The following is a 19351-nucleotide window of genomic DNA, read 5'->3' as shown; positions in this document are numbered from 1 at the left end:
TATTTATCAAGTTTAAATAGCAGTAAACAATTTGATCTACTTATCGTGATAATGAATTATTGATAAATAAAAGTAAAATAATCACAAAAGACGAACTATATAATATTTAACTCTAGCGCAAATGAAATTCTTACTGATTATACTGCAAAAGGGTCATGTTGAAGACACCCAATTATTGACGCTCTACTCAACACAATTTCTCACAATATTTGAAATATATGTCCAATAACCTCAATATGCAGGAACTTAGTTCGACTTCAATCCTTTTCAAAAGATGAATTTGATAATATATGTTTCAGAAAAATCAAGAACCCTTTTCAAGCATATTGAATGGTAGTCACTTGATTTTCTATTGCACATATTTATAGATGGTCAGGAGGTAACAGTTAGCTTCCAAAACATCTTATCCCTTCATAACAAAAACTAACCAAATTAAAAAATTTAATAGAGCTTAAACACAGTTTGGTTGTATCATAATGTAACTGGCGGCATACTTGCAATCTCTTTCTCTCTTGTATATATGCCCAGGCCTCAGCTTCATAATGGTCGGTATTACTTGGCGCAAGCCTTCACAAAAAGGAAAACACCCAAAGAGACTTCAAATATCTGGAAGCTCTTGACATCTTCAGGTGTTTAAATCTTTTCCTGTGGCTTATAATATTTGATGCACTTTCCATCCATCAAACAGTGATTCGTAACACATACTCTGCAATTACCTGCCACAACACATACGGAGCACTATAAGTAAGTGCATAGATAATAATTTTATGGGAAATATTTACCAGAAGGTCCTGTAGAAGCCGTTGACGCTGAAGAACAAACTCGATGATGGATTCTTGTGACGGCAACACACATACTGCTTGTCTTCTTCCTTTGCATACTTCAGACTCACAATAAAATTATTTCCACCATCGTCCAAAATTTGTTTATAACCTTAATCACTTTTCTTTCGCTAATGCTCATAAGTCTTGTGAATCTGGAGTCTCGCAGCCTAGATAAAGATAAGCAGATAACTTTGAATGCACTTTTTCATCAGGCTTTTGCTATATAGAGATTTCCTCAAATGTCATACTGCTCTCTTAATAAAGGCTTATTTTCGTGGATGAACATACAGTCATCTTGATACATTGTTGAAAGTTCAGATAATAATCCTCTTGCTTGATTCTGCTGTATGCATTCATGTAGATTAGGAAAAATAAGTGAATTATCACAGAATAATTGCTGGAGTCTTTTTACCATGGAACTATTATCCAGGCCCTTGCGTTTTACATCATCATATCATACTAAATAATGACGATCATTCGCATCCTCAAAGTCCAACACTCTTTCCATTTTATGTGCAACAAAATCATTAAGCATTCTCTGAGTATATTATGCTGATATATAGCTTGATCTCCAGAACACTAGTTCAAATATAACCAGAAATCCACCCATAGTAACATATCTTCTATCAAACAACCTGCATATTTCCTTACAAATATTAAAAAAAAAAAATTCTAAGTATCTCTAGATTTTGCATGCTGGGTGTGGCTTCCTCAGTTCTGACCAAAAAGACTCTAATTTGCTTAAAACACTCCTCAGAATTGTGTCTTGAAAGGTCTTAAGAATCTGGAAATCTGTACCTGGTTATTCAGCTCATATATGCTATGTTAGAATACTCACATTTCCCATATTAGTCTTATCAAAGTCCACCACCAAATTGATAAGATGAATGCCCTTTATGATTGCTGCAAATTCTGCCTCAAAACTGCCCTATACCCAACATAACTTCTGTTATAAATTTTGCAAATTATTTGTACACTTGGATGCCTTTAATCTGGTATCCTCCATTCCATTATTTGGTCCTATAATTTCCTGATTATCATTTCTTTTCATCAACATAATTTTACACATGGAGATATAAATTTGGGCTCTATCAATGGCTCTCATTGGGGACATATGCCCCTTGTGGGTATAGTGAGTATCTCAGCTATCTCTGGAGAAGCAGACTTGCCAAGACATAAGGAATAATCAGCTGATGGAATAATACATATAAAAACCTGACTAATAAAATAAAAATACAATAAAACAGAGAAAGGAAATAGAACTTCTTTTTCCATGCTTATTGAAAGAATGGCTTAAGGTACTGCCCATGGACTGGAAAATCCTGCATCTGCTCATCTGTATCCTATAATAAATAAGAGTGTTCCCCAGCCTTTTCAAAAATGATAAAGGGTCCTAACCTCAAAGCCTCGAACTTTCCGTGTTTTCCTCTGTCTTGATCTTTTGCATTCCACTTCAGAACCCAATCACCTACCTTAAAAGATCGGTTTAAAGTTTTCTTGTCATGAAGAAATTTAACTTGTTGCTGTTTATTAATATTCTGTTCCTACGCCAGTCTTCTTACCTCATCAAGCTCAATTAGTGCATTTAATCTATTCTCCATGAAATTGATATCTTCTAATTGTTCCTCCGTAACAAATTTGTAAACAGGCAGTAAATTATTTGAAGGAAGGTTTGCTTCTTTGCCATAAACCAAGTTGAAAGGAGAAAAACCAGTTGACTTTTTCACCGTGATTCTATTTGCCCATAATGCTAGTTTCAACTTTGAATCCCAAGCATATTTGTTATTATCCAGCATCCTTCTAATAATCCTCAAGATATTTTTGTTACTAGACTCAACTTGTTCATTGCCCTGGGGATGATATGGAGATGAGTACGATACTGTTATGCCATATTTCCTACAAAAATCAGCAAACTCAGTAGATCTAAAACACATACCGTTATTTGCTATAATCTTTTGAGGAACTCCGAATCTAGTTAGGATGTTCTCAGTAAGAAATTTAATTACCACTTTATTTGTAGACTATCGAGTGGGTATAGCCTCTACCCACTTGGTAAAGTAATTGGTAGCCACTAGAATCCAACTATGTCCACCACTCGACTTATCACTAATCTCTCCTATAAAATCAATTCCCCATATTTGAAAGGGCTCTTTTGCTTGTAATGTTCTTAAGGGAAGGGCACCATCATATTTCAACTTACCGGAGAATTTTTGACAAGCCTCGCACTTTTGAACATAAGCATGACAGTCTTTAAAACGTTGGGGCTAGTAATAACCCGCACGCAATATCTTATGTGTTGTGGTCCTAGCTGAAAAATGACCGCCACAAACTCCTTCATGCATCTCTCTGAAAATAATTGCATACTGGGCAACATCTAAACAAAAAAGTAAAATTCCATCTTGATTTTTCCAATATAAATCTCCTTGAATTAGAACATACTTGGCAGCCTGTAATTTAATAGTTCTTTTTTGATTGTCACTCAAACCACTTCTACACTTTGTATGCTGTAAATAATAGACTATATCAGTATCCCAAGGGCATCTTTCAATACTAACTTTAACATGATCATTATCAATCTAATTTACCTGTACGACCTCCAAATTTGATTCTGGCATAAGCTTAGCCAATCCCTGCCCTCTAACTAATTTTGTGATTTGAATATCTATATTAAATTCTTGGAGTTGATTTATCCAATGACATCGTCTTTCGGTAGTTTTAGATTGTCTGAATATATCTTTAATGACAGCATTAAGCACGTAAGCAATGACTTCAACTCCGACTAAATAGGGTCGAAAAGATTTAACTGCTTTAACAAGAGCATAAGCTTGCTTTTCATTTATATCATAATTAAGTTCAGCAGCTTGTAAACTTTTGCTAAAGAATTCAATCGGCTGCTCATGCCCCTCTTCATTCTTTTGTAACATAACAGCGGCTATATTATGATAAGAAGCAAACGAGAATATTTGAAAAGGCTTCTTAAAGTCAAGAGATTTCAGAACTGGAGATTCTTTTATAGCTTTCTTTATTTTAGCAAATGCTCCTATAGCTTCATTATCCCATGCTATCTTTGCTCCCTTTTTAAGCATCTTAGCGATAGGTTTAATGATCTCGGCAAAATTAGAAACAAATCTTCTCACAAAGTTAATTTGCCCAAAGAATGATTGGATTCCCTTGGTTGTTTTAGGCATCTGAATACTGTTGATGGATGCTACCCTCCTTGGATCTATTCTTACCCCTTCCTTAGAGACAATATGACCTAATAATTTACCTTCAGTAACTCCAAATTGACATTTTTTAGAGTTAAAGAAATTCCAATTCAAGAGCTCTTATGAAAATACTCTCCAAATGCTACAATGATCTTCCGCTCTCTTTGAATAAGCGGTGAGGTCATCTTGATAAACTACCATAATTAAGTCAATTAGTCCATCAAAAGCAACATCCATTGCCCTTTGAAAAGTGGCTCTCGCATTTGTTAGTCCGAAAGGCATCCTAGCATACATGTAAGTATCCCAAGGGGTTGTGAAGGCAGTCTTATATTGTTCAGACTCCTTAACTTTAACTTGATTATAACCCGAAAATCTGTCCATCATGGATAACAGTTCATTACCAGTTACCTTTTGCAATAAGATCTCCATATTAGGTAATGCGTAATTATCCTTTAGAGATAAGATAAGATAAGATAAGACAATGATATTAATGTCGAAGAAAAGACCAAGAAGAGGTCTATGGGACTGAAAGATTACAACAGTGGGGCTAAAACCAACAGGAGCACACAAAGGTGTCCGAAGAAAAGCAACAACAATCAAAGAAATAGCAACAAAAAGCAGAAACCGGGAAAGCACAAGGAGGCTCTCATGGGCGAAAAGAAATCTGTCACAGAATGAAACACGTGCCGATGCTTAGAGGTATTGCACTATCTCTGTCCAGTCACAGAGGAGTGTCTCTAGTGCAAATAAGCACAATGGGATCTGACGCATCTGGAAAGCTCACTAGGCCGAATAGAACTAGAGGGTCTTTTCACACCACGTAAGGGGGATAATGGTGTAAAAAAGGCAGTAATGAGCTGAGTAGACGAGTGCCAGTGTGGAAGCAGTGTTTGGATCGTGCTATTACGGAGCATAGTGGCCTCACAAAGATACAGTGCAAGGCATCTCTGATCATAATAGCTGAAGAAATCATAGAGAGAGAAGCACTCCCTGAACAAACAAAAGAACCTCCTCTGATCTTATAATAAATAGGGCATCGAAAAAGAAAGTGAGCCTCATTATCCACCTCCCCTAAAGTATAGAGAAGATATGTTCAAATTTCTAAAATCTATACATAATCGTATATCGCCGTTCCTCTTTCTCACTGGCACTAACTTTGAAACCCATGTAGAGTGCCTAATAGGTTTAATGATTCCGACATCTGTTAACTTAATGAGTTCATCTTTCACTTTTGGTTCTAATGTTGGATTTATTTGGCGTTGTCTCTGCCTAAAAGGTTTAGCATCGAGTTTTAAAGGTATTTCATGTTGAAACAAGTCTTCCCTATAAGCTTTCAGTTCATCATAACTCTAAGCAAAAACATGTCTGTACTTCCTTAACAAAGAAATCAGGTCAGCCCTAATCTTGGATGACAACTTCTTCCCTATATAAACTATTTTGGGAGAATTTTCACTTCCTAGGTTTATTTCCTCAACATCGCTTTGGATTTTAGTGGATTTGCTATTTTGCCCGTTTTCTTTCATCAAAGATCCTCTCTAAGGCTATTGAACCCTTAGGTATTTTGTTCGTTTTTAATTGAACTATTTCTTTTCAAAATAGCATTTCCTTGCCATCCTCTTCTTCCACACGTCCGTTCCAATCAATGAACTGATTTTCATAATCCTCTTGACAAGTTAAAAACCTAATAATATCTGTCATCTTCAAAGACTTGCAGTTTTGAACGTTATCTAGTATTGAAAGTTTATTTTTCATTTCTACTGGAATGGTTTCATCAAATAGAAGATTGAGTTGTCTAATAGCAAGGTTGGCCATTATATCAGCCAAGTAGTTAGCTGACCTATCAATCCATTTGATAGAAAAAACATCAAAAAATTCTAACAAATCCCATACATAATTATGATATTGTTTTAACCTTGGCTTCTTAGTTGAAAACTTATGCCTAATTTGAGAAACAATCAAATCTGAGTCCCCTAAAACAATGAGTAACTTAATCCCATAACCTTAGCAATATCAAGACCAATAATCAAAGCCTCATATTCAACAATATTATTAGTGCACTCAAAATTTAATAGGAAAGAAAATTTAAACATTTTACTTGATGGCAAAATAAATATAACACCAACCCCATTTCCTTTTTTACTACAAGCACTGTCAAAGAACATTAATGTTATTACAATCTTCATTCGCATGTATTGAAATCGGATAAATAGTTTTTAGAAGTAGGTTTAGTTATACATACTTGGAAGTTACCCATGTCGAAGTGGCAAAAGTTGACTTCAGGATCCGGAATATAATTCACAACCGGGTAATACGACTAAGGTACCCTCTCAATTCTGATTTCTTTGCCCCCAACTGGTATAGTATCATATGACAAATTTAGCTGTACATGACCACCCACCAAATTCGACCACTGTCTAGATAAAAACATGCTATAACTTACTGATATCTCAACTAAAGTAATGTCAGTCCTGTATGATATATGCGGAAATGATGGAAAACGAAATTCAACATTATTAATAATTCCAACTACTGGCACAGATCTATTATCCATAGCATAGAATTTACCAAAAGGAGTATCAACTTTGAGGTCTATTTCTTTCATTACATCAGCAGACATGATATTAACTGCTGTGCTAGAATCAATCATACAATTCTTTATCAATTTATTATTTATCAACAATGTTAAATAAAATGGGTTTACTTGATTTGAATTTTTATTCAATGCTGTTTCTAGAGATACAATAGGTGGTTCCTCATTATTTCTTGCATCATTTCTATTACTAACATCCTCTATGCTAGATAATATCTTCAAAGTTTCATCCCGGTAATCAGAAAATTTCATCATTTCTATTAGAGGAACAATTATTTTCAACTGAGACAATGCATGATTCATAAAATTATAATAGTCAGATATTTGCCTACCATTACTGTGCATAACCTTCTGTTTGATTAGCCTAGAAGACTGATTATTTTCTTTCTGCTTACCCTGAGCTTGATTACCAAATTTTTTGATGTTTCAACTTGCTGATGATTCTTTGCAAATATACCAGCCAGATTACCTTGATCAACAGTGTTGTCTTTATTTCTTCTTTGATATGTGTGTTTTGCATTTTCTATTGCTGTAATAGTATAAGCCTTCCTTTCTTCTACTGTCAATTTGCGTAAAATAGGTATATCTTCCTCATTTGAAAACACTTGTTGGATACAACGTTGTTGATTAAAACCCCTGTAGTGATAATCAAAATTTTGGTCCTCGTCTGTAAAATCATCTTCATCTCTACCCCATAATGGTTCTGATGATATGGCGTTAACCACAAGTTTTTCTTCACCTTCTTGATTTTCCTCCTCGAAAAAAGATTGTGCAACAATGCAATATTTAAGATCATGGGGTAGCCTACATACGTCACACCATGGCCTATCATCAACAATGTTGATTTTTTTTAAAAGATCAGGGGTATCCTTAGCATAATTCAGTCTTTCTGGTTTCCGATCCTTCCAATTTGTATTGTAAGGCATGTCCTGAAGTCTTACCCTGTCATTTTTGTGGAATGATGGTCTTTCATTTCTATTTTGCTTAACCTTCATTTTTTTTAGCATATCCATTATCTCTTATAATTCATCCTTCTTAAGGTTTTTGGGATTATATAATTTTGGGTCATCCCTTTTATTGATTCTACTTGCCGCTTTCCTATTATTTTCAATTGTCATAGCAACTTTGAAAGCTTGCGGCAGCAAAGAGGGTCTTTGAGATCTTATCTCATAATGAGTTTTACTATCAAATGCACTCAAGTAGAAATCAATCAAAAATGAATCCACTATTCTAGTCTCCCTCAGGATCCTGTTTAGAACTTTGTTAAATCTTTTATTAAATTCCAATATTGATTCGTTTGTATTCTTCTTAATGCTTGTTAATTCATGTGATGCAAAAGATGTGTTATTATGATCACCAAATTGCTCAATAAACTGATTAGCAAAATCGCACCATCCAGAAATGGATCCATTTGGCAAACTTCTATACCATTCTGCAGCATCCTCAGTTAGTGATTGTATGAAAAGTTCCATGAATACATCTTCGTGATCCTCCTCAAGATCTTCAATTACATTTTTCAAATTAATCACATGTCACTCAGCAGATTCTGTTCCACTTCCTAAAAACTTTGGAATAGCATTCCTTAAATCATTTGATATCGGATTTGGATATCCCCTAATCCCATTGAAATCAAGCTGTCTATATCTCTCAATTGCCATAGGCTGCTTTATTGCTTGATTCCTAATGCCTTGATTTTGCACCATATGACCCTGGGTGTTTTGATTGTTATTATTTTGATTCATACCATAGGGTTGTCTAATGTTTCCACCATTCTGTGGAACTCCTTTGGTATGTTGCCTAGTATTCCAAGCTCGTTGATTATTGTGGAGATGCCTGTTAAAATTATTATTTTGATTCTTATCCTTTTTGTTCTCATATAATGGATTAACATGACTAATGGCGAATTGTGATTCTAGATCTTTTTATGAGGTGGATTGTACTTCGATGATGTATTTACTTCATTTTGCATTTGATCAAACCATTCATCTCTCCACCTCTCTGACTTTTCTTCATTACAAGCTTTTCTAAATGGGGAAGCAATAAGATCCTTTGATATCCCTATTTTTGCGAGGATATCATCTGGCTGCATTTTTAATGTTTTGGCTAATATTGCACTATTACCATTTGTTGTTTCAGCCATTTTCTTTATAATCATATCCCATTGTATTATCTGTTCTTGCTCTTCGTCATCCTTAACATGAGTTATTTCACAATCTGGCTCTTCATCTACCCTAGGAATGTGAAAAAATGGATTACAGTTTTCTTCATCCTTTTCAAGAATATTATGGCTTGATTCGCACATCTCAATTTTTTTGTTGGTCCTTTCCTGAAAATTTTTGTGTCTTGTGTAAAGCATTTTGGATTTTTGATTTTTAACTTTCTTTTTTCTTGATTTTTCTCGAAAGTTAGCTACTCAAGTCTTTTAGGTCTGGGATTCACAAACCTTCATCCCCACATACACCTCAAAAGCAGACAAATGCTCTTCAATAAAATATATTAATGAAACACAATAGAGTCGCCACTTTCTTTTAAAAAGAAAGAAAGAAATGCCTAGGTGTTTATTCAGTAGAGTTAATGCCAGTAATAACTTGAGAATGATTTTCTAAAAATAATAATAGAACTTTAGACTTAGTTGCTTTCAAATTTGTATGTAAAATGGAGAAAACTTAAGATTAATCAAGAATTAGAGCTTTAAACACAATAATTTTTTTAACCTCATGAAGAACTTTATGAATTTTATGCTTAAATGCTGATAAGAAAACTAATTTACAGAATCTGAAAACAGCAAATGAAAATACTGAAAGCAGACTTTTTAATATTTTCACGATTTTGGTAAATGCTTACAAAAAGATAAAATCTGAAAACTTATCACAAAATCGTGTTTAAATGAAACTCTACACTAGTCTGATGGAGTAAGTATGCAAAGCTTGCTCGCGACTTTGTCCCCAGTAGAGTCGCCAAATCTGTTGGTTATCAAAATCGTTGATTAGAAACCTATTAGCCTTGCTTGCTTGATGCTGGGATATCTAATCGATTTTGGCCAACTTGACAGGATCAATCAAATGGATTTAAATCCTCTGCACTTTTGGCTCCGCTAAACCAAGGCCTGTACACCTAATCCTAGACAGCGAAACTTGGATCCAAGATGTTTTATAGTGAATAGATTATAATGCAAAGGCAATCTCCTTAAATGGCAAGATTCTAAGGAAAAACTTCAGGATTACGACTGATGAACAATCTTTGAATTTTAATTACTTTAGTTGCTGAAAGGAAAATTTAAAATGAATTACTAAAACAAATAGGTATCAAATCCTTCAAAGAAAAATATTAGAAAATCGCCAGCACATGGATTGAGAAATATGGACGGTAAAATGATTAGTGCCAAATTTTAAATGGGCAATAGAGTCAAAAGTATATGATCTCACATACAATTTTATGATATACTATATTTATAAATAATTCAGTTATCGCAATGCATAAAATTATTTCTTTTTATGCGTATTTAAACCAGTCTGTAATGTTTTAACCCTTGTACGGACAAAATAGATACAACTAAAGAAAACAATAATATTTCATTGTGATGGAACTTTAAATTTCCGCCTCCACAGTGAAGATTGGAATGGAATCATGATTGATGTCAAGGATTTATAAAGTAGCCCGTCATCATTGACCAAGTTTGAGATCTTTATTCTAAATGTCCATATTGTGGAGAGTCTTTGCAAACTATTAGACTAAGTAGGCTTCTGCAATCAAGTATGCTATTTATTTTCAAAGACAAAGTTTGACGTGTTTTATGTCAGAGTGAGTGTCATTGGCATACAGCAGCAACAGCATATTGATGAGTATTCAGGATTTTTACAGCAACTGAATCCCTGATGGTATACATAGAAGTTTATAGAGGCACCAAGAGACCTATAGAGAATTCATGAAACAGGGTCAACAGATAGATTCATCAGTCATCAATGCTTTGAGGGTTTGCATCAGATAGCAATCTTGGGCTTAGTCATGTGAGGAAGGAGGTCTTCTAAAGGCAAATATAGTTGACAAAGGAATTCAGGATCGTTTTTGTGAGTTACTCAGATTGGGAAGTCATACATTATGATTTCATTATACAAGTTGCTTATTAGATGATTATGAGCCCGAATTTTGGTAGAATTTAAAGGCCTCATTTGGTCGTCCCCTTTCAAAGTAATTATGCTAGAGGCATTTTTTTTTTGAAGACACCATTAGGACACAGATCATACTACACATAGCAGGCTATGGTTTTCAGGTGTTTGAAGAGTTTTAAATTGTTATCAGAATATAGTGGCAATGTAATGAGTCAGCAACGTAAATCATTCTTGATGTAAAGGTAGAAAAGTGGCAGGAAAGCTTGGAAGACGAAGTACAAAAGATGTCATTGTTGTTTCACACAAAAGCCCAAATTACTATGAAGAGTTGGGAAGTTCACTTTTCTGTGGTATGTTTCTTGGTAATGGATGGAATGAACATATGGAGGACAGTATTCTACATGGATGCAGCCCAGTAATTATCCAGGATGGCATATAACTACCATATGAGAATATGTTGAATTATGACAATTTTGCTGTTCGTATTGCAGAGGACGATATTGCCAATTTAATTTGAATTATGAGAGGGTTTGATGAAATGGAATTGGAACTTAAAATTGGCAAATGTGCGTAATCTATGGCAAAGATTTCTATATCGAGATTCTTTTGTGCTGGAAGCTAGATGACAGAAGACAACTTGTGGTCGTTTGGATTATTGGGCTGTACATTATTCACTGCTTACAGAGGTTGAAGTGAGATTCTTGCTCACACGTTGGTTATGAAAAATCAAGCACAAGATTAACTGAAGAAGCCATCCCTCAGATTCCATCACAAGTAAATCAACTTTCCATACACGTCAGCACAAGGTGTCACCTGAAGTAATTCTTGTGAGAATTCAAATACGAAATTATATAAATGGAAGCATTCAGCGCAAGAAAGTATAAACAGTAAACGCACATGGGAATTCACGAAGTCATAGATATAAGTGTCGTCAAGAGTCTCACAAGGCCTTCCGAGCTTGAGAAGCATATTATTTGTCATTAGTAATTGATTCCTAATATTGAGTTATGTTTATTTGCAGAAAGAAAAATCACCATGGAGGCACGAAATTCGATCCCGGTTGTCAAATCGATGAAGAAAGCTTGTGGAATGAAATTTTATTGGTAAAGACGACAACAAAGATGCCTGAAGAAATCATGCAAACCGCACATTAAACATCCAAACAGGTGGATACGAAGACAATGAGAGCACGCGCGACTTTTGGAAGGATTGCCCGCTATATAGGAACAAAAGAAATAAAATATGACATCTTGGATGCTGTGTGGAGGAATGAAAGTTTCAAATGGCAAGAGTTTTCATTTGTTTTATAACTTGATTCATGCCAGAAGTTATGTTTATTTTATGCAAAAGACTGCAACAATTATCAATTGGTTACTTGTTATGAAAAGATGCATTGTTTTGGGAAAGACATAATGCCTTTTCATTTTGTATAAATAGGAGAATGTAAAATCCAAATAGTACACAACCCATATTATATAAAAACTCCCTACATATTTTCTGAAGTATACAAACTATCGAATTTTTCCAAAGGGAAATTGTTGAAGTTTTGATCAAAGCAAGTAGAAGATTGAAATTTTAGAAATTGTTTGTGATCGAGCTGCATTGAATAGAGCATCAACAAATTTGAGTGTCTTCAATACAAGCCATCCAATAATAAAATCAGTAAGAATTTTATTTGTTTTAGAGTTAGAATATATATAACTCTTCCTTTGTGATTTTGATGATTATTTGTTTATAATTTACTATTTCAACAGGTACATTGAATTGTTCATTGATATTCAGATTTGATAAATACAAATATTGCAGGATATAATCTTTCTTCTATTTGTATCTATTGTGTCCACATAAGGGTTAAAGCATGATAGACTAATTTGAATACGCAAAAGTGTAACAATTCCTGGCATCGTAATAATTGAATTGTCAACAAATATAATATCATCAATATCATTAAGTTGTATGCAAGAAATATATGTTTGACTCTATTACCCATTAAAATTTGGCATTGATCATTAATCTATTCATGATTTTCAACCCATATGCTGGCAACTCTTTAGCCTTTTCCTTTAAAGAGTTTGAATCTTATTCATAATAGTGATTCGTTTTAAAATTTTCCTTTCAGCATCATACAATTCTAAATAAAGTAATCAAAGTTTGAAGGATGATAGTTACTAATTGCAATCCAAGTTCCTTGAACACTTGCTAGTTTAGGAATTTATTTTTATGTTATAATCCATTGTAAATCATCTTGGATCTGAGTTTTTGCTATCTAGGATTTGGGTCAACAGGCCTTGGTCTGGAGGAACCAAAAGCGCAGAGGATTTGAATTGATTAGGTTAATCCTGTCAAGTTGGCCAAAATCAATTAGATACCTAGCATCGGGTAGGCAAGGCTCATTGGTTTCTAATCAGTGATTTTGATGACTAACAGATTGGCGACTCTATTGGAGACGTCGCAAGTAAGCTTTGCATACCCCAAGACCGGTCTAGAGTTTCAATTAAGCATAAGCCTTGTGGTGAGTTCTCAATTTTATTTTCTTTTAAGCATTCACCACAAACATAAACATATTAGTAAGCTTTCTTTTAATATTTTCATTTGTTGTTTTATAAATTTTCAGATTCTAATATTTAAGTTTCTTATCAACATTTGAGAAAAATTCATAAGGTTCTTCTTGATTGTGTTCAAAAGTCTTAAATTTTGCTTAGTCTAAAGTTGTTTACATTTCACGTAAATACTTGAAAAACAACTAAGACAAAAAGTTCTTTTGTTATTTTCAGCAAGTTGTTCTCAAGTTATTGGCATTTACTCTGCTAGATAAAGAACCTAGATCTTTATTTCTTTCTTCTTAAGAGAAAGTGGTGACTCTATCTTGTTTCGATAATATATTTTGTGCAACATTTGTTTACTTTTGAAGTGTATGTGGGGTAGAAGATTAGTAAATCCCCGACCTAAAAAACAATTAACTTTTGAAAAAAAAGCTAAGAAATAAGAAATGTAAATATCAAAAGGCAAAATTGTTTTACACAGGACATAGAATCTTTTAGGAAAGGACCAACAAACAACCCGAAATATGTGAATCAAGTCATAACAGTCCTAAAAAGGATGAGGAAAATTGTAATCCATTTTCTCACATTCCTAGGGTTGATGAAGAGCCAGAATGATAGATAACTCGTATTGAGGATGATGAAGAACAAGAACAAATAATGTAATAGGATATGATAATAAAGAAGATGGCTGAAAATACAAAAGGTAATAGTGCAATATTGGCAAAAACATTAAACATGTAGCTAGATGATATCCTTGCAAAAATAGGAATATCAAAGGACCTTATTGCCTCCTCGCCTAGAAAAGCTTGTGATGAAGAAAAGTCAGATAGGTGGAGGGAGGAAAAGTCTAATCAAAATGAAATGAATACACCACTAAAGTACAATCTGCCTCATACAAAGAATCTGGAGGCACAGTTTGCTACTGGTCATGTCAATCCATTATATGAGAACAAAAGAGATAGAAATCAAAATAATAATTTTAACAAACATTTCCATAACAATTAGCAGACATTGAACAATGGGCAACATAATAGAGGAATTCAGCAAAATGGTGGAAACATTAGATAGCCTTATGGGTTGAATCAAAATAATAACAATCAAATCATCCAGGGTCATATGGTGCAAAATCAGGGCATTAGAAATCAAGTAATAAGGCAACCTATGGCAATTGAAAGATATAGACAACTTGATTTCAATGGGATTAGAGGATATCCAAATTCTATATCAAATGACTTAAGGAGTGCTATTCCAAAATTTTCATGAAGTGGAATTGAATCTGCTGAAAGACATGTAATTAATTTGAAAAATGTAATTGAAGATTTTGAGGAAGATCATGAAGATGTATTCATGAAACTTTTTTTCAATCATTAACTGAGGATGCTGCAGGGTATAGAAGTTTGCCGGATGGATCCATTTCTGGATGGTGCAATTTTGCTGATCTGTTTATTGAGCAATTTGATGATCACAATGATACATTCTTTGCATCACATGAATTAACAAGCATTAAAAAGAACACAAATGAGTCAGTATCAGAATTCAACAAAAGATTTAACAAAGTTCTCAATAGGATTCCGAGGGAAACTAGACCGGTGGATTCATTTTTGATTGATTTTTACTTAAGTGCTTTTGATAATAAAACCCACTATGAGATAGGATTTCAAAGACCTTCTTCGCTGCCACAAGCTTTCAAAATTGCCATGACAATCGAGAATGATAGAAAAACATCAGGAAGAATCAACAAGAGGGATGATCCAAAATTATACAATTCTAAAAACCCTAAGAAGGATGAACTAAAAGAAATAATGGATATGTTAAAGGAAATAAAGGTCAAAACAAATAGAAATGAAAGACCACCCTTTCACAGAAATGATAGGGTAAGACTCCTGGATATGCCCTACAATACAAATTGGAAAGACAGGAACTAGAAAGACCAAGTTATGCTAAGGACACCCCTAATCCTTTAAAGAAAGTCAACATCGTTGATGATGGCCCATGGTGTGATGTTTGCAGGTTGCCTAATGATCCTAAACATTGTATTGTTGCGCAAACTATTTTTGAGGAAGAAAATCTGGAAAATGAAGAGAAACTTATAGTCAACACTATATCATCAGAACCATTGTGGGGTAGAGATGAAGATGACTCTACAGATGAAGACCAAAATTTTGATTGTTATTACAAGGGCTCTAATCAGCAGCGTTGTGTTCAACAGGTGTTTTCAGATGAGGAGGATGCACCTACTTTTCGCAAATTAACGACAGAAGAAAGAAGAGCTTATACTATTGCAGCAGTAGAACATGCTAAACACACTTACCAAACAAGAAATAAGGACGGTAATACTGATCAGGGTAGTCCCACTAGTATATTCGCAAAAAATCAGCAGCAGGTAGAAGCATCTAAAAAGCCTGGTAATCAAGCTCAAGCCAAGCAAAAAGAAGGTAATCAACCCTATAGGTTGACGAAGCAACCAATCATGCATACTAATGGTAAGCAAATATCTGATTGTCATAGTTTTATGAGTCATGCTTTATCTCAGTTAAAAATAATTGTGCCTCTAATAGAAATGATGAAATTTTCTGATTATAGGGATGATACTTTGAAGATATTATCTAGTATGCAAGATATTAGTAATAAGGATGATGTAAGAAATAACGAAGAGCCACCTATTTTATATCTAGGAACAACATTGAATAAAAAGTCAAATCAAGTAGACCCATTTTATCTAACATTGTTAATAAATGATATATTGGTAAAAAATTGTATGATTGACTCTGGCATAGCAATTAATATCATGTCTGCTGATGTAATGAAAGAAATAGGTCTCAAAGTTGATACTCCTTTTGGTAAATGCTATGCTATGGATAATAGATTTGTACCTATAGTTGGAATTATTAAAAATGTTGAATTTCGTTTTCCATCATTTCCGCATAGATCATATAGAACTGACATTACAGTAGTCGAGATATCAGCAAATTATGGCATGTTGTTGTCTAGATAGTGGTCGAATTTGGTTGGTGGTCATGTGCAGTTGGATTTGTCTTATGCTACCATACTTGTAGGGGGCAAGGAAATCAGAAATGAGAGGGAACCCCAGTCATATTACTTGGTTGAGGATTATATTCCTGACCCTGAAGTCAATCTTTGCCATTCTAACATGGATAACTTCCGGGTAAGCATAACTAAACCTACCTCTAAAACTATTGATCCAATTTCAATTTATGCAAAAGAAGATTGTAATGACATTTGGCAAATGTTCTTTGACAGTGCTTGTAGTAAGGAAGGAAATGGGGCCGGCGTTATATTTATGTCGCCATCAGGTAAAATTTTTAAATTTTCTTTCTTATTAAATTTTGAATGTACTAATAACATTGCTGAATATGAGGTGTTAATTGTTGGTCTTGATATCGCAAAGGCTTATGGGATTAGATCACTCACTGTCTTAGGGGATTCAGATTTAATTGTTTCCCAAATTAGGCATAAGTTTTCAACTAAGAACCCAAGGTTAAAACAATATCGAAATTATGTATGGGATTTGCTAGAATTCTTTGATGCCCTTTCCATTAAATGGATTGATAGGTTAGTTAACTACTTGTCCGATATAATGGCTAACCTTGCTATTAGGCAAATAGATATCCCATTTAATGAGGTTATTCAGGTTGAAATGAAAAATAGACCTTCGAACCAAACAATGTGCAAAATTGGCAAGTTTTTGAAGATGATAAAGATATTATTAGATTGTTAACTTGTCAGGAAGATTATGAAAATCAGTTCATTGATTGGAATGGGTGTGTGGAAGAAAAAGATGGTAAGGAAACATTATTTGGAAAGGAAATTGTGCAATTAAAAACGAATAAAATAACTAAGGGTTTAGTAGCCTTGGAGCGAATCTTTGATGAAAGGGAAAGTACAAAAAATAGCAAATCCACTAAAATCCAAAATGATATTAAGGAAATAAATCTAGGAAGTGAAAGTTCTCCCAAAAAGGTTTATATAGGAAAGAAATTATCATCCAAAATAAGGGTTGACTTAATTGCTCTGTTAAGAAAATATAGACATGTCTTTGCCTAGAGTTATGATGAGCTTAAAGCATATAGCGAAGATTTGTTTCAAAATGAAATACCTCTAAAACGTGATGCGAAGCCTTTTAGATAGAGACAATGTCCGATAAATCCAACCCTAGCTCCAAAAATGAAAGATGAAGTCATTAAATTAAGAGATGCTGGAATTATTAAACCTATCAGGCACTCTACATGGGTTTCAAATTTAGTACTAGTAAGAAAGAAGAACAATGATATACGATTATGTATAGATTTCAGAAATTTGAATATATCTTCTCTTAAAGATAATTATGCATTACCTAATATGGAAATTTTATTGCAAAAGGTAACTGGTAATGAGTTATTATCTATGATGGACGGATTCTTGGGTTATAATCAAGTTAAAGAGTCCGAACAGTATAAAACTACTTTCATGACACCTTGGGGTACTTACGTCTATGCTAGGATGCCTTTTGGGCTAACAAATGCGGGAGCTACCTTTCAAAGGGCAACGGATGTTGCTTTCGATGGATTAATTGATTTAATTATGGTAATTTACCAAGACAACCTCAGAGCTTATTCTAAGAAAGCAGAAGATCATTGTAAACATTTAGAGAAGATTTTCATAAGAGCCCTTGAATTTGGAATTTCTTTAAACCCTAAAAAGTGTCAATTTGGGGTCACTGAAGGAAAACTATTAGGTCATATTGTCTCTAAGGAAGGGGTAAGAATTGATTTAGAAAGGGTAGCAGCCATCGACAATATTCAAATACCTAAAACAACTAAGGGAATCCAATCGTTCTTTGGGCAAATTAACTTCGTGAGAAGATTTGTTTCTAATTTTGCTGAGATCATTAAACCTATTGCTAAGATGCTTAAGAAGGGAGCAAAGATTGCTTGGGATAATGAAGCTGTAGGAGCATTTGCTAAGATAAAGAAAGCTATAAAAGAAGCTCTCGTTCTGAAATCTCTTGACTTTAAGAAGCCTTTCCAATTATTTTCATTTGCTTCTTACCATACTGTAGCCGTAGTTATGTTACAAAAGAATGATGAGGGGCATGAACAACCAATTGCATTCTTTAGCAAGAGTTTACAAGCGGCTGAACTAAATTATAACATAAATGAAAAACAAGCCTATGCTCTTGTTAAGGCAGTTAAATCCTTTCGACCCTATTTAGTTGGAGCTGAAGTCATTGCTTATGTACCAAATGGTGCCATTAAGGATATATTTAGATAGTCTGAAACTACTGGGAGACGATGTTGTTGAATAAATCAAATCCAAGAATTTAATATAGACATTCATATCACAAAATTAGTTAGAGGACAGGGATTGGCTAAGCTTATGGCTGAATCAAATTTGGAGGCCGTACAAGTAAACCAAATTGACGATGATCATACTAAAGTTAGTATTGAGAGATGCCCTTGGTACATGGATATAGTCTATTATTTGCAGTATACTAAATGTAGAGATGATTTGAATGAAAATAAAAAAAGAACTATCAAATTACAGGCTATAAAATATGTTTTAATTCAGGGAGATTTATATTGGAAAAACCTGGATGGAATAACATTGTTTTGTTTAGATGTTGCCCAGTCAATAGTTATTCTCAAAGAGATGCATGAAGGAGTTTGCGACGGTCATTTTTCAGCTAGGACCATTGCGCATAAGATATTGTGAGCAGGGCACTATTGGCCTCAAGTCTTTAAAGATTGTCATGCTTATGTTCGAAAGTGTGAAGCTTGTCAGAAATTCTCTGGTAAGTTGAAATATGATGGCGCCCTTCTCTTAAGAACATTACAAGTAGAGGAGCCTTTCCAAATGTGGGGAATTGATTTCATAGGAGAGATTAGTGATAAGTCAAGTGGTGGACATAGCTGGATTTTAGTAGCAACCGATTACTTTACCAAATGGGTAGAGGCTGTACCTACTCGGCAATCAACAAGTAAAGTGGTAATTAAGTTTCTTACTAAAAACATCTTGACTAGATTCGGAGTTCCTCAAAAGATCATAGCAGATAACTGTATGTGTTTTAGATCTAATCAAT

The 19351-nt window shown here is 34.1% G+C and overlaps 1 protein-coding gene across 5 annotated transcripts in view; it reads left to right on the top strand.

Annotated features, from left to right (window-relative positions):
• LOC149556614 (uncharacterized) overlaps positions 1–19351 on the top strand; it is a 335069-nt gene that overhangs the window by 42961 nt on the left and 272757 nt on the right. For 2 of the 5 annotated variants that reach the window (XM_089831017.1, XM_089831018.1), the window contains exon 3: positions 13157–13241. The exons of the other annotated variants lie outside the window; for them this stretch is intronic. The gene's annotated coding sequence lies outside the window, so the exon portion shown is untranslated. The remainder of the gene's footprint in view (positions 1–13156; positions 13242–19351) is intronic. 5 annotated transcript variants of the gene reach the window in all.

The sequence above is a fragment of the Cupressus sempervirens genome, chromosome 5, assembly GCF_028749045.1.
Source record: "Cupressus sempervirens isolate cs-2001-9-10 chromosome 5, ASM2874904v1, whole genome shotgun sequence".
NCBI classification, from domain to species: Eukaryota; Viridiplantae; Streptophyta; class Pinopsida; order Cupressales; family Cupressaceae; genus Cupressus; species Cupressus sempervirens.
The sequence above is the reverse complement of the archived record's forward strand: the minus strand, read 5'-3'. Positions and strand labels throughout refer to the sequence as shown.